Here is a 20,212-nt window from a genome sequence, read left to right on the forward strand (position 1 = left end):
ATAACCAAAGGCCAGAAAAATAATTGGTTCTCACATTGGCATGCTGGATTATTGGCTACAACAACTGATATTATGTTAATGAAGGGAGATATTTTGTTTTGCTCATGAATAATTTTTTTTAATAATATGCTTGACTGTGACAACCAAGAAGAGGTTAAATATATGTCAATTATCTGATGGAGTTACATGGACTTGATGTAAAAAATACATTTTCCCCATGGTCTGTATTTTCTATATGGGCAGAACTATTTGTATTTGACATTTGTTGCTGAAGTATTTTGTAATCTCACGTGCTCAGAGATGTATAAAATATTATAATGGCATGCTTAATATCTGGTGGTTTAAAAATAGTTATTACTTTAGGGGCTCCTGGGTGGCACAGCGGTTAAGCGTCTGCCTTCGGCTCAGGGCGTGATCCTGGCATTGTGGGATTGAGCCCCACATCAGGCTCCTCTGCTATGAGCCTGCTTCTTCCTCTCCCACTCCCCCTGCTTGTGTTCCCTCTCTCGCTGGCTATCTCTATCTCTGTCGAATAAATAAATGAATAAATCTTAAAAAAAATAAAAATAAAAATAGTTATTACTTTAAATATTATCTTCTATAAACATAAAGTATATGAATTAATTCAAAAAGCATATGAATTGATGCAATGTGGAGCTTTTCCAAGATATAAGGCATTTAGCTTGGTCCAGTAAATGGTTATTATTAATACCATGTTTTCCTTTTGAAGGGGTCCAGAATAAGCCACTCTGGCATAAAAAATATTTTAAGCTGAAAGCATTTAAGTTCCTGAAACCCATATTTGCCTAAAAGCAGCGTCTCCTAAAAGAATTCGGTTGTCATAAATCCTTTCCCTTCAAGCAATTTTAATCTCTTCTTGGAGAGGAAAAGTCTACACCACACCCAAACATACATGCCACAAAACTATCATATCTCCCATCTATTCTCCCAAGGGCCCATTTATTGTTCCAAAAAATCATTTGTGTTTAAATGCCTTTTTCTTCTGCTTCCCCACCCTGTTTCTAAGAAGTCATTTGTTCTCCCAGAAGTGCTCCTCTGCCTCTCCCCTATCTCCTATTAAAATGGTATATAAATCCCAGATTCCTCCTTGAGTCACATTTTTGTGTGAATAAAAATCTGTCTTTTCTCTTGCTAATCTAGGTTTGTCCATTTTATTTGCAGGCCTCAAGCATGAACCTAAGAGTGTAGAGGAAAAATACTTCCTCCCCAATACTTACTCTCTGAAACTTGCAGACACTGTTTACATATTTACTCTTTTCTGGTGTTATCACATCCTCCCAAATTGGATTTGTGATTGGACAAATGAGGTGACTCAGACTGAGAAAACAGAAGGCCCCTGTTCATGGTAGAGGTGGGATTTTTCAAGCAGCTCTATCTGACCCCAAGTCCCGTACTCTTTCTATTGAGCCTCTGTATTGTTCTGATGGTTATGTCACATAAATTCAGGTTTTAAGAGAAGCAGCTACCTGATCTTGTTTGGCTCTGTCTCTCATTGCTTAGTGGCTGAACATCTCTGTGCATCCAAAACGACCTACTCCCTCCATTTGTGATTCACAGACATGTAATGAGCCGTGTGCTATGTGATTACATCTATATACGTCTACATCACCAGGCAGTATATTTCAGATAGGACAGTATTAGCTCGTGATGCAGACTTTCCTTTATATACAACTTGAGATGGAGGCAATGTAAACACACTTGAAACTCTGCATGTTACCAAAAGACAGCTCTGTCCTCAAAATTGGAGTTTGGTGTACTGTGTGTTCCCTGGGCTTGCAGTGTGATGGCTTTTGGTCCTGCATTCGCCGCTAACCGTGATTTATTTATTTTTTTTTAGTAGATCCCTCAGGCTCCCTGAACGTCTGCTTTTTCACCAGGCACGTCCTATCCAAGCCTTTCTTCCTGCGATTGTTGTATCAACTGAGGAAACATCGAGGAAAGAGGTTTTTAAAGGTTAAATCCCCACAGCGCTATGACTTGAAAAATCCTTATGAAACATGTTGTTTGAGCTCACGTAGCTGGTGCTGCCCTAGTCGAGGCGTTAGGTCAACCACCCGTCTGCGCAGTCCACGCACTTAAGGGTTTGTTTTTCCCTAGACACAGGCATGCACGGCGCCCTTCAAGACTCATGCTAGAAAGCACGGATAATAAATTATTAAGAGAACAAAGACTGAGCTCATCGAAAAGCTATTGCTCTGTGGGTAAATACAGCCCCACTGTGTATTAAACAAAAATTAAACCCCATTTTCTTTTTTATAGTTAACTTGCCATCAATTCAAATCGAGAGAACAAGGCACTGGACACAGTTAATAGTCTGCGGACCGGCCAGGCCCAGCTTTGAAAGCATTTACGCTTCCCTCAAGTGCTGCTTGTGCCCAATTATAACTCACTACTTACCATCTTCATAATTTAAATCTGTCCGCCCCTTAGGGGGGAAAATTTTTTGCCAATCAAAGCCATGAATGCACCTTTTTCTTTTTGACAGCATTAAATTAAAGCTAAATGGTCGGTTTTGAATGAGTTACTGTGAAGAATAAAGGCATTAATGAGGTAATTTCATTATGGAGACTCATCCAGGCCTATGTGAAAGCGAGGGAAGTAAGTGGAGGGGAAAGCTGCAGAGGAAATTAGGGTTCCTTCCACCCTAATTAATGTTTGGGGGCATTTAGTACAGGCACCAAATTAACTGCTCCAAAGAACTCTCATTGAAAAAAAATACATTGTTGCCCTCCTGTGTAATTAGAAGACACTCCAAGGAGAACCCTCCGTGAGTATAAAGCCCGGCTTTAACTGATGCTGCCGCTCCCGGGGAACTGGCCATTAGGGAGGCTGAAGTTTAGGGAAGCGCCAGGCGGACAATATAGGATTGTTTAGGTCCTCGGCTCCGGGAGCTGTAAACAGGTAACCTCTGAATAAGGAATTATGAGACTCCCGGGAGGCCTGTCTTCCCAGCAAAACAGTCTTAAATGCATCCAAAAGGAAGAAAGAAAGGTGAATAGACCCAGCGTGGTTAGCAAAGAGAATGCTCAATGCTTGTCTTAAGTGATTACATGAGGTTGTGCCGGCCTCTCTCATTGAGTTATCTTTACACTGCTTTTGTCTCCTCTAATTGGAGCTGATGAGGTGCTAATTGGAGGCCTTTTTAAAAAGCCCACTACTTTAATCATTGGAAAATCTGGGGAGACTGAGGGAGTGGAGTTAATGAGACCAAAAAAGAAAAAAAAGAGAGAGAACTCTAAAGCGTAGCCGGACCACAAATAAAGCTGTCATCTGTGTGTGTCCAGGAGGGCTGAAAGGGAAAGGTTTGGTGGGGGAGCAAAGGCGTGACCGAGAGGTTGGATTTTCAGATCTTTCCAGAGCATCTTCCCAGGTTAGCCAGAACAGGAATCATCTGGTTAGTCGGCTGTGCCCGTCCTCTCATTCCCATATTGGGCCGAATTCAGGCTAAACCCTTTGTGTTCCGACTCCCTGGCTCCCTTTCAGAACTGTGGGCAGAGACTGTATGGAGACAGGCATGCGTCATCCTGACCTTCGTCCCCCTTCTCTGAGGGAAAAAAATTCTCCTCCAGCTCGAGTTGGATGTGATTTGCCATTTCTTCCCCCCGTGGAGAGGAGCCTCCATCACAGACCTGCCCCTGCGTCCCAGGCATGGGGTGCAACGTGGTCATGAATATTTGCCTTCAAGGAAGAGGAATTAGTGAAAAGAACATAGTGTTGACTTAACCAACAGTGCTTCTGAGAGTTGAATGTGTTGATTTTTTTTTTTGCTTCTTCTTAATACTTTTCTATGCTTTCCAAATCTTCAGAATGAGCCTGTGTAACTTTTATCATCAGAAAAATGGCATCTTAATAGCTTCAGTCAAGGTGACAGTTTACGTTCTTAAGTAGCAAAGAAATGAGAGCGGAGTGGGTTCCAGGGAGGAGAGGGGTGCTAGGGAACAGTGGGCTTCCAGAATCATCTTCTGGCGGGCAGGGCGGTGGGCTTGTCTGCTCTTGCTGTGTAACAGGACCCCACAGAAAGGAAGGATGCCAGGGGGACGCGGAGATAAGCATCAAGAACAGGGGCTACATGGGGCTGCCATTTGACGCTCCCTTCCCTGACCTCTTGGAGGATTTAGAAAGTATGCCGAAGGATTTAGCACTTTATATGTCTTATTGTTGTCAAACACTCCTTGCAGGTGAATTTCCTGACACATCGTAACTTACTTGAGGGCACTCACCCTGCGGTTTGTCTCCACTTCCACCCAAGTATTCAAGTGCTTAAGTTACCTTTCCATGCTGTCTTAATGTAAAATCCAGCCACACCGTAGCCATCGATCAAAGAAATACAAAGTTGACATGCCACAGGTCAGCCTGTCACTGTGAGCACGTGACATGTGCAAACCCTAGGGCGACTGCAGTTTCTCCTTGTTGAAATGAGCTGATACATGCCAAGTGCTTGGAACAGTGCCTGGCATGCAGTTAGGTGTCAATAATTTAAAGCCAACACAAGGAGACTGAGAGACAGAAACCTGGGAAGCGGACAGTCGTAAAAGGCAACAATGATTGCATAGCATCTGGTCTGAAAATTGTAAATCAAAGGAAGAGTGTGGTTTAGGGGGAGATATTTAGAATGAACATTATTTATGTCATTTGTGGGCTGAGAAGGCAGCCTGCCAGTACCCTGGCTCTAGGTCGGTGAGACCACACTCCCCACACGGAGAACCTTCGGATTGCAGCGCTAGAAAGATCCCTACAGGTGCCACTGTTCTGCAGAGGAAGAAGTGATGAGCTCATAATCACCCAGGTCACCGAGAGGGGCTGAGTCTGCACCAGACTTTAGATTTTCAACTTACCAGGTCAATGCTTTTTTCCCCTAATAACATGCAGCCCCACGGGACTGGAAACCAGCCAGTCTCCTCCTCTGAAGTCCCTGAGTACGTTGGATTAGAACAGGAGAGCCCTGCTGTCCATTGTATACACACGCATGGATTTGCACACGTATTCTGACACCTGGACCTACGATGTCAGCCCCAGTTGGGGGAAAATCCTTCTTTCATCTTACATGGACAATTTGAAAACCAAGAGGAAGGTCTCTGTGTGTGTCCGGGTGGCTCTCCATCAAACCGAGGCACTCAGTCACTCACGCAGCTGGGCATTCAGCATCCAACAAATACTGGGACGCCTGCAAAGTACCACCCTGAGCTGAGTACGGGGGTTATGAAGGTGAGAAAACCCCACACAACCTGCCCTCGCAGAGCTTCTTGTCCAGGGAGGGAGGGAGGCATTGCACGAAAATTTACACGAGAAATATTCTGATTCCTGATGCTGGCATAAATGCTATGGCGGAAAAGCAGTGTGTGATGCCAGAGTATGGGTGTTGTAGGACACATTTACCAAGGTCTCCAGGTGACACTGAGGCAGGTGATTTGAGCTATGGTCAGCAGACAGCAAAACCTCCCCTCAGCTGCTATTAAAGCAGCTTCTAATGAGTTAATGAGCAGCCTGAGGATGGGGGTGACTGGGCAGCCGGCGGGGGAGGGGAGGGCAGGGAGGACACACCACGATCTGCAGAACCGCAGCAGATGCTTCAGCAGGAGGCTGGGGAAGCTGTTTCCCAGCTGACTGCAGCTTCTGAAAGAGCAAGCAGAAGGGTCGATCAATGTGGCCTCCATCAGTTCAGTGGCCATATTTTTTAATATTAAAAAGAAAAAACCAGAATGAGTAATCTGACAATGTTTTTGTTTTACAAATTAATTTGATCAAATAACTTGCACAAAATTTAAATTGAACTTAGTTATACAAGTATTCGATTGACTACATTGGAAAAATACCTTTATATGAGGTCTGAGACACGTGAGAGCCAGAAATTAAGATCTCAGCTTTTTTTTTTAATTTTTATTTTTTTAATTTGAGAGGTGAGAGAGAGAGAGCACAAGCATGGAGAGCAGCAGGCAGAGGGAGAAGCAGGCTCCCCACTGAGCATGGAGTCCGACGCAGGGCTCAATTCCAGGACTTTGGGATCATGGCCCGAGCTGAAGGTAGACGCCTAACCAACTGAGTCACCCAGGTGCCCCAAGATCTCAGCATTTTAGCGTGAGAGGGGAATTTGAAGATCACAGAGACATATCTCCCAATTGGACAAGGAAGAAAGGAAGATCCAGAAAGGTAAGTGACTTCCTCGAAGATCATGCCAACGGCAAGATTAGAGAACGGGGCTCCTGGATAATACATAAAGTGGGTTAAAATGCCTCAAATACATCAAAAGCCATGAGTTCAAAACGACACCACCAAACAGAAAAACACCGGAAGCCAACAACAAAAACATATAGGTCACTTCTGGATGATGCCTGGGAACTAACTCTTTCGTTTGGAACTGTTTAATTGTGTTGTCCCTGCATTTCAACCCTCTGTGGAGCGTGGGCTATGCTCTGTAGGTATCAGAGCAGGCTCTGAAGGGGGTTAGGGGAGGGTACATTTGAAGGGCAAAGTCTGGCAGGTGGCAAGTATTGGAGAGGCAACGATAGCCTTGAGGTAATGCACCAGCAGGAATGGAAAGGAGCAGGAGCATGAAGCCTCCCATCTGGAATGGCTGGGAGGGAGCTTTCTATCAAAAGGATTCTAGTGCTAAATGGGAATTTAGATGAAGGAGGAGGACCATAGTGCCAAAGGGTCTACAAGATGACTAAGGGCAATGGTAGAAGGGACTAAAGCTGTTCTGGAGAAGAGAAGCTCTAAGGGCAGAGGGCAGAATTTGGGAGTTCAGAGGTGTTCCTGGTACACACCAGGAGTGATGGGGAAAGCTTCCTGGAAAAGACGGAACTTGAGTTAGAAAGATTAATTGGTAGGTTTGGGTGGAGAGAGGTCTCCGTGCACGACACGCCATCTTACCTAGACATCATTTTAATGTTCTTGCTTTTGGTTTGTGATATTTCATTTTGCTTCTAGATTGTTTTGGTAGCATTTACTTACCGTATATTTGTTTTTTCCTTAGTTTAATTTTGACCAAAATATTTATTAAACATATTTTATGTGCCAAAAAAAAAAAAAGAATATCATCATCTTGGGGAGCCTGGGAGGCTCGGTCATGAAGCGTCTGCCTTAGGCTTGGGTCATGATCCCAAGATCCTGGGATCGAGCCCCGCATCAGGCTCCCTGCTGGCAGGAAGCCTGCCTCTCCCTCTCTCACTCCCCCTGCTTGTGTTTCCTCTCTCGCTGTTTCTCTCTGTGTCAAATAAATAAATAAAATCTTTTAAAAAAATATCATCATCTTATCAAACCCAATGAAATAATGGATGGAAGAAAGAATTGTCAATGGTGGCTCAGAACCAGACATGATGCATCTCCTAATAGGAGTACACATTCATCGCTGCCTATGACCTATTCTTGCCAAAAATTCTAACAAGAATGGTGGTATTCTGATGGCTCAGCATTCTCAAAGATGACCTTTGTCCCAGGCTCAGAAGTTATTTTGCAATAAACCCCTAACTGGTCCTCTAGCATCTTGTGGTCCTCAGTCTCCTCATCTCAAACCCCCAGAGCGATCCACATAAACTACGTATTAATATGCATCTCTGCCCTGGTCTAATGGGCCAGGCCCTGCTGTGGGTTGAATTGTATCTCCCCACCACCAAGAAAAGATATGTTCTAGCCCTAACCCCCAGTACCTATGAATGTGACCTCATTTGGAGACAGGGTCTTTTCAGATGTCAAGTTAAAATGAGGCCATCCTGGATTAGGGCGACTTTCATCAATGACTAGTGTCCTTATGAGAAGAATCAAATTAGACACAGAAACACAGAGGGAAGACGGCCATGTGAACACAGAAACTGCAACTGGAGTGATGTAGTCACAGCCAGAAATGCCAGAAATCACTGGTAACCACCAGAAGCCGGGGCTCTCCCGCTCATCTACAGGGATGCCTACCTCATCCCCTCGGACCTCCTTACCTATTGTCCCCTCTGGCCTGGTCTGATGACAATGACTGTCATCCCTTTCCTGATCTCCTCAGAGGTCCCCCAGTCTTTGAACCCTCACATTTCCTCCCAGGCAGAACTAAAGTTCTTCTGGGATCTCAAAGCACTTTGTGCCCACCTCTTATTTCATGTTTACTAGGCAGCACGGCAGTGGATTTCCTGCCAGGTGTGAGCTCTACCATAGCAGGGAGAAGGTCTTACTCTCTCCATAATCCCAGCACCCTGCAGAGTAACGGTAATGGGATTGAGTGACTCGGGTTCCAAGCATGGCTCCGAATCTTTTCCATGTATTGACTCCGTTAGTTTGCACAACTCTGAATCATTATCCCCATTTTACAGATTAGAAAACAGAGGCACAAAAGGTTAAGTGACTTGCCAAGTATCATACACAATAAGTGGTGGTGGCATGATTCAAGACCATTCTAGACAGAGCTCCCGTGCTTTACTGCCTCTCAGGACATGGCGTAGTAATAGGTGACCAGGAGATGAGACAAGGGTGGGGACAAATAAATGAACGGATTTGTAAAACTTCTCTTGATGGTGTGCATAATCTAAATCCAACCAATTCATCATTCTCCTATGCTTCCCAAGTTACCAACCCCAGAGCTGGAAGTGCAATTTGAGAATGTGTCTGAACGATGTTGAATGGCATGGCAAGGGAACCCGGTGGTTTCTATGTGATCTGAAGTTCACCCATACGTGAATCCAGTTGCCAAAATCCTGGGATCCAGTTGACTTTCTGTCCACAGAGTTCCCTCTGGCCATGGCCTCTAATTCCTTGATTTTTCATCTCTCGCATCTTTTGTCACTTTCCCACCCTCATCAGCTCTTCAGTTCCTTTGCTTGACCTTGTTGAACTGCATTCAACTTGATTCATATCTAAGTTAGCCAAGCACATTTTAATGTTAGCTTTCAACAAGGTACTACTAGGTGCATTAGCTTGATGTTTTCTCAAAACAATGTAGATGCATTTTAAAGTTTTACTATGCTGATCATTAATGAAATGTTACAAAATCAAAACATCACTTAGCAACCACGCACCACACCCACGAATGGCTTTGAGGAAGTACCGTCTGATGTGTTTTCCACTCTTGTTCTTTTTTTTTAAGGTTTTATTTATTTATTTGACACAGGAGGGGGAGAGCAAGCACAAGCAGGGGGAGCGGCAGGCAGAGGGAGAAGCAGGCTCCCCACTGAGCAAGGACCCCAATGTGGGGCTCCATCCCAGGACCCCGGGATCACGACCCAAGCTGAAGGCAGCTGCTTAACCAACTGAGCCACTCAGGTGCCCCCCACTTTTGTTCTTTACAATCCTTTTAAAAAAATGACGGTACAGGGGCGCCTGGGTGGCTCAGTCGTTAAGCGTCTGCCTTCGGCTCAGGGTGTGATCCCGGCGTTCTGGGATCGAGCCCCACATCAGGCTCCTCTGCTGGGAGCCTGCTTCTTCCTCTCCCACTCCCCCTGCTTGTGTTCCCTCTCTCACTGTCTGTCTTTCTGTCAAATAAATAAATAAAATCTTTAAAATAAAATAAAATAAAATAAAATAAAATAAAATAAAATAAAATAAAATAAAATAAAATAAAAATGACGGTACAATACACATAACATAAAATTTACCATCAGTGATATTAGTACATTTACAGTGTTGTACAACCATCACCACCATCTAGTTTCCAAACATTTTCATCACCCCTAGCAGGAATCCTATACCCAGTAAGAAGCCCCTCTCCATCCTCCCTCCCCCCTGCCCTTGGGAACCACCAGTCTGCTTTCTGTCCCTATAGATTTGCCTAGTTTGAATACTTCATATAAACGTAGTCATATAGTAAGTGACCTATTGTGCCTGCTTGTTTCACTCAGCGTACATGTTTGCAAGGGTCATCTGTACTGGAGCACATATCAGCTCTTCGTTCCTTTTGTGGCTGAATAATATCCCATTGTAGGAATCTATCACGTTTGGTTTACCCTGCACCATGAATGGACATTTGAGTTGTCTCCAACTTTCAGCTATTGTGACCAGTGCTGTTATGAACGTTTTCTTTGAACACCTGTTTGCCATTCTTTTGGATATGTATACTCAGGAGTGGAATTGCTGGGTCCCCTGATAACTTACGTTTGAGTTATTGAGTTATTGAGTATGTTCTTGAGTTATAGGCAAACCAGTTCCCATAGCAGCCGCACCATTTCACGTTCCCATCAGCAATGTACGAGCGCTCCCACTTCTGCACAACCTTACCAACACTTCCTTTCCTTTTTTTTTTTTTTTAATTATAACCATCTTACTAGGGGTGCCTTAGAGTCTTTTTAAAGCATGAATATGATTATAGCAGTGCATCTCAAAGTTTTATGTACATGTGCAGAGCCTGGTGATCTTGTTAGATACAGATTCTGATGCCATGGTCTGGGGTAGGATCTGAGATCTGCATTTCTTTCTTTCTTTTTTTTTATGATTTTATTTATTTATTTTTGCATGCATGCGTGCGCATGAGAGAGAGAGACAGAGACAGAGAGAGAGGGAGAGAGAGAGAGAGAGAGAGAGGGAGAGAGCACAAGCAGGGGGAGCAGCAGGCAGAGGGAGAAGCAGGCTCCCTGTTAAGCAGGGAGCCCAATGTGGGGCTCAATTCCAGGACCCTGGGATCATGACCTGAACCGAAGGCAGGCACTTAATGGACTGAGCCACCCAGGTGCCCTGAGATCTGCATTTCTAACAAACTTCCAGATGATACTGGTGCCACTGGTCCATGAGATTCGTTTAATGGCACAGATCACAGAGGAAGATTATAGTAGTTCCTTGCTGAAAACACTCCAGCACTTTCCATCTGTAATTCAAATAAGATTCAAACCCCTCACCATGTTCAGAAAGCCCCTGCAATCTCCCAGCATTTTCTCCTACCCTTCTCCAACATTGGACCACACCCCAGTCCTTCTGGGTTTCTCTTCTGCCACAAGCCACAGCTTTCCCGACCCAGGGACTTTGCACTTTCTGTCCCTTCTGCCTGGGACACTCTGTCGCCTGATCCTCACTTGGCTGCCTCTTTATTCCTCAGTCCTCAGATCAAATGTCTCCTGATAGTGAGGCCGTCCCAGAGCCCTCCACCTGCCCACCCAACCCTGCCAATCACTCTTACTCCCATTTCTGCTTGCTTTTGGTATTGTTGTTGTTGGGTTTTGCGGCATTTATCAATACCACAGTTTGAAATTTTCTTTTAAAAAAATCTGTCTATCTCCTGTTATGAGCATGTAACACACTAGGAGACCAAGGCCTCCTCTGTCTGGCTCATTGTTCTACCCCTAACGCTCGGAGCAGTGCTCGCGTGTAGAGGAACAAAATAAATGTTAATCAGATGAGTTAATGAGTTGATTGCAGTTCTGGGCCCTTGTTATGGTTTTTAGATGTGGTCACACACATCTGAAATTGAACCCAGAGAAGGTTATAAATCATGACCATAATTATAGGCACAGAGCACCTTCCTGCATACTTCCAGACCATTTAAACAGTCATCAAAGGGCTTCAGTTTATTTCTACCTCCCAGCTGGCTGGTGTGTTATATCTGCTACCAAATCTACAAATCTACTTCCCTCCCCACCCCAGTGCTTTTTATATCTGTTTACAAATACAGAAAGGAAACTATGAGGCCCCCTTACCTCCGCCCATCCCATTTCCCTTTATAAATGCACATGGGCGGGGTGAACATCTCAGCTGAGCGTCCTCTACCTCCATGGGGAGCCTTCCCCCACCCCATCTGATAAAGCGGCATGTTTTCCTCACTTGAGGGTCTCCACTATACAACCAAGTGTTTTCAATTTCCCTCAGTAGAGCTGATATCTCTTTCTTCTCCTTTGCCTTTGGGCCTCAAGTCTCCGAATTTCTTTGGCCCTTCTTTGTGGCTCTGCTTCTCACTCAGCAATCTTATTTGGATCTCAGCGCATTGTGAGCTTTATTCTATCAGGTTTCCTTTTGTCTCTCTCGGTTTTTTTGGTCAACACTGGGCATTCATTCCTTTATCATGAAAAGAGTTTCCTAAATAAACATACAACGTTCATAAATCCCATCAGCCTGTGTATCTCCGTTTTGTGGAATCTGAAGACTCGTTCCCTAACACCGTGAAATCTGTCCTTTTCCAGTTTGGTGTCACGTTAAAGTGAATTGTCTCTTTCCACTTCCTGGCATCTAAACCTGATAAGTTTGGGATCATTTTTGTCTCTCACATACTCAAAACTGTCCTGACCATAGAACGTGTGTACCTCGGTGGATGCTGAAATCACATCATGCTGGGCTGATTTTCCTGGCAAGGACGTGGTAGTAAATCTTTGCCAAAATATCTTCCTTGTTCTTTACTCTTTTCTACCTGAACCCAGAAGTTCATCACCCTCTGCTTTTCATCTGTCTCTTGAGTTAGTGATTATGAGCTGAAATTTTCAGTGCCGAGGTTTCCTTGAGTGCTGGTTTAGTCGACCACGCCATTGGCCCTCGTGATAAATCATCTTTCTTGTTACTAGCTCTCCTTCTTATTACTGAATATCCAAGAATGTACAGCATCCCATGTAAGTCCGACTGCATTTCTCTCTCTTGGGGTTTACAGCACATTTCTACTTGCTCACCAGTCTCCTTCACCAGTCTGTGGACTCTTGCTGTCAGACACCATATCTCATTTATCTTGGTATCTCCAGCATCCAACACAGTGCCCACCTTACGACCGATTCTTAGTAAATGTTTATAGAGTATTGACAAAATACACATGACTCACAAGCAAAGAGTCCCAAAACCAAGGCAGGCGAGACAGAACATACAGTTGAGCGTGAAATGTGTTTCAGTAAGCTTTTGAAGGAGGGACGTGAACAGGGTTCACGGAGTTGTAGAAAGCCTTGTGGAATTAATGTAAGACCCAACCTTGGGCATTGGGGAAAACGAGGCCCCTTAAGGAGTCAGCGAGGTGCTGGAGGTCTCCACCCTGTCCCACTTAGGTTTCCTCATGGGGCTTTCTTTGCATCCCCACCTTCTCACAGCACTTCTCATCAGGTCCTTGGCACCCTCCCCTTCCACCTTTACCAACCTGGTCAGAAATCCTGTTATGGTGCTTATCTGTGCAACCTTATCTTATTTTTTAGTTCAGCGTGAGATAGCAAAGCCTCTGATGGACAATGCTACCTTTGTCTCCTCTTCCAAAGGTCCCTTGGGCCAATCTCCCAGCCTGGTGTAGTTACTGAGGCCACCCTTCTGGAGAAACTAGGCTGTGAGGTAATTAGGTCATAGGAAGCCCTGAAATGAGAGGATTCAGCTGGAGACAAGTCTAAAATTCATAGAGAAAGATTGGCATAGCTTGAATTCAAGAGAAGCTAATTTTAGCTCCGTAGCCTTGATCTAGCTGAATAGTGACAATTATATCCTTTTCTCTAAATGTTTAGCCTGCTATAGCTTTTGAAGCATTTATTTTTCTATCACTGCATCATTCAATAGCAATATAATTGTTATTTCTATTTCCCTGGCTCAAACGGGTCTGGGAGCCAGTTACCATTCCCAGTTCATTAACCGACTGGCCTTTGCATTAACAGCCCCTCCACCGGGGGTTGCCTTGGAGACAAAGCTTCCTGTGGGTAATCCAAGATTATCTAGCTCTTTATCCTGCATGTGACCCTTAATTACTTGCTAAATTAGAATGGTTTTCTGAAAATCACAAGCGGAGGTTAATATGTTCTTCCAGAGCTGGTCAAGCTAAGATGACACTGAATTCACAGGGAATTCACGTTACATGATCCCTGAAGGCGTCTCTTTGAGTAAGAAGATGAACTCTCCCCCTGGGAGGCACTGCCCCCCCATAAAGCCCCTGTCACTCACTGTTCCTCCGCCTGCTTTTCTAGTTGTGGTTTAATCTTCCCGGGACAATTCACTATGTCAATATTGAGCAGATTCATTCTGGTGCAGGATCCTGCATCCGTTCGTCTTTGATAACTAACTGCTTTAAATCTAAGTACGTATTTTTACCATAATTGCAGGGTTTTACTCTATGCATTTCATCTGTGCAATCACCAAGCTTCATGTACCAATTTGGGACAAGCAAGGGAATGGAAGAAACTATTTTAAAAAACAGAAAGTAAACACTTTGGGGGAAAAAGCTGGGGCACTAGCGTGTCCTCCCTTATATTATGCAGGCCTCAAAGGGAGATTAGTGGAAGGAGGGGCCCTCAGAATGCAGCTAGTAAGACGCCGCTTCAGATGGTTTTTGGAAGTAAAATATGAGTAAATGCGGGTATTGAATGAGAATTATCATGAAAGCATGCATTTAGCATTACTAGTTGTTTATTCGTCTAGACTGTACTGAAACCATTGAGTGTAGTTCTTGAAGTTAAAAAAAGACACTGTCTTAAAATTTTAAATATTATGAATGGTCCTCAACATAAAAGTAACAAACTAGAAATAGTAGAGACCCTGGAATCTCATAGCCATCCATCCAGGAAGTGTTTAGGAAACAACCGAATTGAATGTGTTAGAAACAAACACCATTAGGAGAGAAAGACAATTATCATATGATTTCTCTCATCTATGGAACATAAGAACTAGGAAGATCGGTAGGGGAAGAAAGGGATAAAGAAAGGGGGGGTAATCAGAAGGGGGAATGAAGCATGAGAGGCTATGGACTCTGAGAAACAAACTGAGGGCCTCAGAGGGGAGGGGGGTGGGGGAATGGGATAGACCGGTGATGGGTAGTAAGGAGGGCACATAGTGCATGGTGCACTGGGTGTTATACACAAATAATGAATCATGGAACTTTACATCAAAAACTAGGGATGTACTGTATGGTGACTAACATAATATAATAAAAGATTATTATAAAATAATAATAATAAAAAAAGAAACAAACACCATTAGGAAGAAAGAAAAGAAAGAAAGAAAAAGAAAGAAAGAAAAGAAAGAAAGGAAGAAAGAAAGAAAGAAAAAAGAGAGAGAAAGAAAGACCATTGGTGATTGGATACCTCATATTATTCGTGCAGACTTTTGAAGGAGTTGTTGGCAAATTGCTAAAATCCTATTCAATCGGAATGTTCACTGATGACATACAAAGCTTTGTATGTTCAGGATTATATTCCTCAGCTGTATTTCACCTTTAAAAATATTTAAGTATCTGTTGTGTATAAGGCATTAGTAGCCCTCATTTTGTCCACCTGTAGGGGTCACAGGAGGAATTAGCAGAGAAGTCCTATGAAAATAATTTTATTAGATTTGATCATAGCTTAATCATGGTATGTGTGAAACACTCAGAAATGGACTATGGCACAGTCAGATTAGCTAGCTATCAGAGTGCATTTGCTTTTAGAGAGAAGTTTGGCAAATCTTGGAGTGGTTCCTAATGGAAACAGAATTTCTTTGATAGTGTTTTAAAGTAGTTTCATTTTGCATTTCCAAAAGTGTGTTCCAGGAGTCCTGCCGTATGTTAATAAGTGTGCAAAAAGGCTCTTGTGACCGAATAGCTTTGGGAAATGCGTTAAAACAAAATCGACTGGGCTTCACCACTAGAGAATTTCTATGAGCTTTTAACACTTCGATGTGCAGACAGAAGCTTCAATCTCCTACACTCATCTGCTAATAGAACCCTGATCCTCCTGGTCTCTCATAGCATCCCTCGGCACCAGGGAATTTTAAGGAGCACACTCTGGGAAGCACCTTTTTGTTTCTCTTACTCTGATTTGACCAATGGGTGCAGATACAAATGATACAAAGATTGACCAACCAAACATTGATTACTACACCCTCACCTATAAAAGGTACCCTAATTAAAAACCATCCTGAGGATCGAAGCAAATTGCTTATGGCTCCGCCCTAGCAGTTACACACTGGCCTCCAAGAGACAATACTGACTCCAAAGGCAGGAGAGGCGATCCAGAGAGGGAACTCGACAGTTCCGTCTAGAGACTCGATCCCATGCTGTGCTCACCGTCCTTAAAAATCTTACATCTTGCATCCCTGTTATCTGATTATTTGAACTATGGTGTAATCTTGAACTGAAAACTCTTTTTTCTTATAATCATGTTATCATGCCCTCCTAATTTAGATCACTCTTCCGTCTTGCACCCATACGCACGTATAAAATCGTTATCATGTTCTTGCTTAAACAAGTTATCATGTTCTTGCTTAAACAAGTGTTGGTCTAAGAAGACGCTGTTGGTTGTCTTCTGATCTTTCATTTCAACCCTCTTCTTTCTAAACTGGACCTCGACTTTGGTCAGCTATTCACCCCTCCCACACATAGGGGTGTGGCTCAGGGAGCCATCTCCCTCCCCAGATCCTAAGGTAGATCATGATTTGTCTAAGCCGGTGATCCTCAAAGTGTGGTCCCCAAAACAAGCAGCATTAGCATCACTGGAACTTGCTAGCAATGCAAAGTCACGGGCCCCATCCTCGACATGCTAAATTATGAATGTTGGGGGTGGAGTTCCACAGGGAGTTCTGAATCAAACTAAGATTTGAGGACCACTGTTCTTAACCAAATCTAGTAATCCCCCTCTTATCAGTAATTGATTCAGTGTATGGTCTTCTCTTGGCTACTGTTAATGTTCCAAAGATGGGCATGTAACCTAAGTTGAACAAAGAACAGTAGTTTGGGGGTGCCTAGGTGGCTTAGTTGGTTAAGGGCCCGACTCTTTTTTTTTTTATTATTCGACAGAGATAGAGACAGCCAGCGAGAGAGGGAACACAAGCAGGGGGAGTGAGAGAGGAAGAAACAGGCTCATAGCGGAGGAGCCTAATGTGGGGCTCGATCCCAGAACGCCGGGATCACGCCCTGAGCCGAAGGCAGACGCTTAACAACTGCACCACCCAGGCGCCCCAAAGGGCCCGACTCTTGGTTTCAGCTCAGATCATGATCTCAGGGTCCTGGGACTGGCCCAGGGTCAGGCTCCTCACTCAGTGCTACATCTGCTTAAGATTCTCTCCCTCTTCCTCGCCCTCCGTCCCTCCTGCTGCTGAGCAAGCTCTCTCTCTCTCTCAAAAAAAAGATTAATAAATTCTTTACAAAAAAAAAAAAGAATAGAAGAATATATTCCAAAGTTGGAAGAGAGATTTTTTTTTCTCTCTCTCTCTCTCCCATGGAATGTGGAGAAGGAACTGCCATCTAGAAGTTGGAGAGAAGCCTGAGGACAAAGTGAAAATAAGGTAGAGCCAAGGAAATTTCAAAGATGCATAGCAGAGCCTTGTACCTTCCTGCACCCAGTCCTACCTCTCACCTACAGTTCTGGGGAAAACTTACAGTTTATGTTATTTTTTCTGCCACTTTAAATTGAGTTGTGTTTTTTTGTTTGTTTTGTTTTTGTAGCCCAACACGTCCCATTTATTAAAATATATATACTAATTTTCTCATTATTTAAGATTAAATCTGAATTCTCTATACAGGTGGTATTCTTACGGCCTTGCCTCCAGTATAGTGGAGTATTCAATTACGCTTAGTGAGTGATACAAATGAACAGATGCATGAATGAATGAATGACCACACACTGAAAGATCAAGCAGATAGTATCATCATTTTCATGACTGTAATGCAAATAGCGAATTGTCATGTAGTCTTAGTTTGAACACTGTACTTGCTACAACTAAGTGAAATTTTTCCCAGCCAGTTTAAGTGAAAATGAGAGTCTAAGGTTGTTGAAGTGTTTCATGGACCAGATTTTTATCCCTGACTCTAGCCAACAAGAATGAGTACCACTGGTAAGGGTAACGTAGATGGGTTAAAAAAAAAATCGAAATTGATCACCAATTATGGGAAAACAACACATCGATCCAAAGGCTACTTCAATGAGCGGGAAGACCAGGAAGAAAAGATGCCTCCCAGTCTGCTCCTGATCTTTTTACTCATTTAAGAGCAAAGCAACACCACAGGTTATATAAATGGGACAGTCCAGTCAGTCTTCCGGCATCTAAGACACTTTCTGCTAGCATCGGAGAGGCATACAAGGTGTCACTGCTCTTACCAGGAAGGAGTTACAAGGAATCAGTCACCAAAGTGAGCCCCAGTGTGGCTACTCATTTCTCAGCTCTGTGCTGGGCTCAGCAGGATGGGGATAGACTTCTGTAATTTATATCTCCCTTCTGACTTAAAAATTAAAGCTTAATTTTTGAAAATTGACTCAAGCATTGGAGAGTGGTAGAAAATCCCTTCTTGCCATATTTTACAAAACTTATGTATTAAAACAACAACAACAAAAACCTTGTGGTATTGACCCAAAGGTTCTATTGTAAAGAAGGCTTCACGTTTCATGACTGATTTGTAATTGGGAAAAACTTGAAGAAGGGCTTTTAAGATGTTCAACATGTTATTTTATGGAAGATAGGCATATAGTTTGAGAAAGAGGACTATTTCTTACAAATGAAATAGCTAGGGCAAAGCCTTGATGTTAAATGAAAATATTGGGTTAATTTCCTCCTAAATGAGTGAATGTACGTTTATCACCCTGAATAGTGCCTGATACATAGTAGCACTCCATACATGTGAGCTATGATATCAGTTAGGATTGCAGGTAACAAAATCTGGAAATAATAGCTCAAATGAGTGAGGGTCTTATCTCAGAAAACAGAAGTCTGGAGATAGGCAGACTTGGCCTGCCAGAGAGCTCAAGGAAATCATTAAAGTTAGGGGCTCCTCTGGCTTCTTGGGCCATCATTTTTATTGGTCACAAGATGGCTGCTGCTCTCTAGGCATTGCAGACACATTTCAGGCAGGAAGTAGTACAAAGAGGGAAAAGGAAAGCCTTCACCTAGCGAGGTTTTACCTTTTTATTGATACCTGACTCTCCTCAGGCATTTCTGCCTACCTCTCATTAGATGTCCTGCAGGCTGGAGAAATGAGTATTTCAGCTTAACGTATTGCCACCCTAAGCAAAATGGTGTTCTTAACAGAACCGAAGGAGGAACAGATAGTGTGCAGGTATTTAGTAATATCCACCTAGGCAATCATTGATGAGGTTGGGGAATATACGTGAGGTTCAGTGGGGTGGAGTCCGGAGCCGACGACCAAGAAAGAATTCTTGAGGCATCTTTGGTGCAAAATGGTGGTTTATTAAAGCACAGGGACAGGACCCGTGGGCAGAAAGAGCTACTGCCCCGGGGTTTGTGAGGAATGGCCCATTATATACTCTCAAGTTGGGAGGGGGTTAGGGATAGCGTAAGTCTCTAAGGAATTTTGGAAGCAAGGTTTCCAGGACCTTGAGGCGGCTAGCTGTTGTTGGGAAAAGGTCATTTATTACTGTCTAATAAAACCTGAGTCATGAGACCCTTCATATGTATATCGGTGGGCCATATGCTTGGGGGATGATTGCCAATACGTATCTTGGGGGGTTAGAGATAAAGGAAGTTTCCAAAGGAATTTTTATATGTTAAAGTAGACTTACAGGATCTTGGTTGGGGGGGGGGGTCAGGTAGGACTGCCTTTTGCCCTTAGCAAAGTATTAACGTCGAGGCTGCTGAGTTCCTAGAGGAATGTCACTGTGCCTGTTTCGAGGACTTGTCAATGGGCTGTAAGTAGTAAGGACTGTTTCTTTGTCCTTTAGGGCAGCCAGGAGTGCCTGAGGAATGTCACATACATCCCATGGGGGGGGGAGGTTTGCAGGGTGTCAGCTTCTGCTTTGTCCTCAGCTTGCCTTCTGTTCCCTCATCAATCATTACTTCAACTGAAAGGCAAACCTAAGGACATACAAGGTGGAGGGTGTGCTGAGGTGGGATTAGGAGAGAAATTTGAAGTTATTCACTGTGTCAAGTTCTCTTGTCTCTTGTTTCTATTGCCCTACTCTTTTTTTTTTTTTTAAGATTTTATTTATTTATTTGACACACAGAGAGATAGCCAGCAAGAGAGGGAACACAAGCAGGGGGAGGGGGAGTGGGAGAGGAGGAAGCAGGCTCCCAGCTAGGAGCCCTCGGTCCCAGGACCCTAGGATCACTCCCTGAGCCAAAGGCAGACGCTTAATGACTGAGCCACCCAGGCGCCCCATCAATTGCCCTACTCTGGTCTCACTCAGACACTGGTCACCTCTCCCCTAGGTGTTCTCTCTCAACAAGAACCTGCCCCATTTTTTTCTCCTTCAGACCATTACAGACACGTCCTACTTTCAAGAGCAATATCCCAAACTCCCTAGCTTAATATTCATGGCCCTCTTGAAACTTCCTCACACAGGTTGTCGGAGCTCAGTGGGCTGGGACCATCAAACCACTGAACTACGCCTTCTTTCTACAAAGTCCTCCTAATGAAAACCAG

Source organism: Ursus americanus, chromosome 19, assembly GCF_024610735.1.
Source record: "Ursus americanus isolate L20-20 chromosome 19, mUrsAme1.1.p, whole genome shotgun sequence".
NCBI lineage: Eukaryota > Metazoa > Chordata > Mammalia > Carnivora > Ursidae > Ursus > Ursus americanus.